The sequence below is a fragment of the Halyomorpha halys genome, unplaced genomic scaffold (assembly GCF_000696795.3).
Source record: "Halyomorpha halys isolate HHAL.00 unplaced genomic scaffold, Hhal_1.1 Scaffold329.1, whole genome shotgun sequence".
Taxonomy (NCBI): Eukaryota; Metazoa; Arthropoda; class Insecta; order Hemiptera; family Pentatomidae; genus Halyomorpha; species Halyomorpha halys.
Window position 1 is genome coordinate 233,295 of NW_027116755.1, and position 2,025 is coordinate 235,319.

The following is a 2,025-nucleotide window of genomic DNA, read 5'->3' on the forward strand; positions in this document are numbered from 1 at the left end:
CTTTGAGTCAACGTTTCGCTCCACGTTGCAGGGCTTCATCAGGTCTAAAAAAAAAAAAACTTTATTTCTTCTTTGTTTTCCATCTGTGTACATATCCTTTTTTTTAAATATTTTTCTATCCCCCCCATTATGTGTATTATTATTATTTACTGTTTACCTAATTTTAATATTCCCTTAATTTTTACACTATTTATTTTAAAATTATTTTGCAATGTAACATAATCTGCCACCCCTACTCCTCCCAATACAAACGGTTCACTCTGACTTTGGCATCTGTCAAAACAGGAATGAATTCTATTTTCTTCCTTTTTTCTTGATTTTACTCTTATCCATCTTTTTCATCTGTTAGTTTGTACTTTATTTTATATTTCTTCTTTTTATCTATTACTATTTCCGTTTTCATTTATTTATTTTAACGTTTCATTTTATATCCTTGTAATTTTCCATTTATTTTTTTACTTATGTTAAGTATTTGTATCTTTTTTTAGCCCTGACGAAGCCCTGCAACATGGGGCGAAACGTTGGCTCAAATAAAAATAGTTATTACTATTTGAGTTTTTTTTAATCGCACCTGAACCATATTCCATTTATTAATATTAAACACGGTCAATCAGCGATCTTCCAGAAATATTTAATTTTTAATTTTTATTACACGGATTATAAAGTCTGTCAAAAAACTGAAGACACGAAGTTAAACAGATCTTATTCTTGACTTCGGAAGAATTTAAAATTTACATTCCAGGTATATCCCTAATCTAATTTTTTTTTTTAGCTGGGCTATAAAAAACAATTTTGTAATTTTTTTTTCGGAGTTTATATCTTATAATATGTATTTCCATCGAAATTAGGAGTTCGAAATTTTTCGCGATCACAATACTTTCCTTATATATGGTATATATAGTAAGGAAAAGAAAAATTAAGATGATAGACTGTATTCTGTTTTATTGGTATTTTTTAAATTTTATATAGGGAAGATGTTTGTGTTATACTAATATTTTTTTTTAATAAGTTTTTTTTTTATACCAAGATATCTCAAAAACCCTTGGAGACGATGATAAAACGAAAAATTAGTGTTTCAGTTTTTAAAATCACAACATTTACTGACAAAAATATAAGTTGAACGGAAGGGGAAAAATAATAAAATAATAAATAATCAAATTAAAAAATAAATAAAATTAAACAAAAATAAGCAAAATTATATAAAATATAAATGGCATTGATGACCAATAAAGTTTGGCGCCACTAAACAAAAACAAACAAAAAACAATTTTTTTTTTTTAGAACATTGATGGTTATATGCATATCAATTTTCTCAGTTTAATCAAATATATACGATATATATTCGTCTCGAAACCTGTCTAGAGACCTTTTACCATAAGAAGGTCATTGCATTTTTTACAGGACACTCTCCTGTCTTACTAATCCAAATTCATACTAACCGGTTTTCGTGGTGTAGTGGTTATCACATCTGCCTAACACGCAGAAGGTCCCCAGTTCGATCCTGGGCGAAAACAATGGTTTTTTTTTAAATTGTAAATTAATTAATTTTTTAATTGTAAGTGTTAATTCATTTAATTAATCCACCATCAAGTATTTTCGTTATCAGTTTCCATTCTAATTTCAAATTTTTCTTTCTTTTTCCCACCCTACACATCTCTCCTCTCTAGTCCTTTCCTTATTTAATTTTCAGGACATTTTATATTTATTTTAGCTTATTATTTTTTCCTCATTTTTATTACTGTGTATCTTTTAACCATCGTACTATAAATTTTAGTAGATTGTAGTATAAAATTTTTAAAAATAAATTTATGATAATTTCTGCATATTTTCGTTATGACCTGAAGATCAGGAAAATAAATAAAATCCGCGCGTGATACTACTCTCACCCTACTTTGGGTTAAAATCGTCGTGCCGTTCATAAGCGAGTACATTATTATTATTCACGCTGGAAATGTAATAATGTATTTCTTATTTATTATTTATTACTACTAAATTACATTTATTATTTTGGTAAAAAACCAGTGT

The 2,025-nt window shown here is 27.2% G+C and overlaps 1 non-coding gene across 1 annotated transcript; it reads left to right on the forward strand.

The window, feature by feature from the left end:
• Window positions 1-1,441: 1,441 nt before the first annotated feature.
• On the forward strand, window positions 1,442-1,514 carry TRNAV-AAC (transfer RNA valine (anticodon AAC)). Its single transcript has one exon. It is a non-coding gene; the product is annotated as a tRNA-Val (tRNA).
• Window positions 1,515-2,025: the final 511 nt, after the last annotated feature.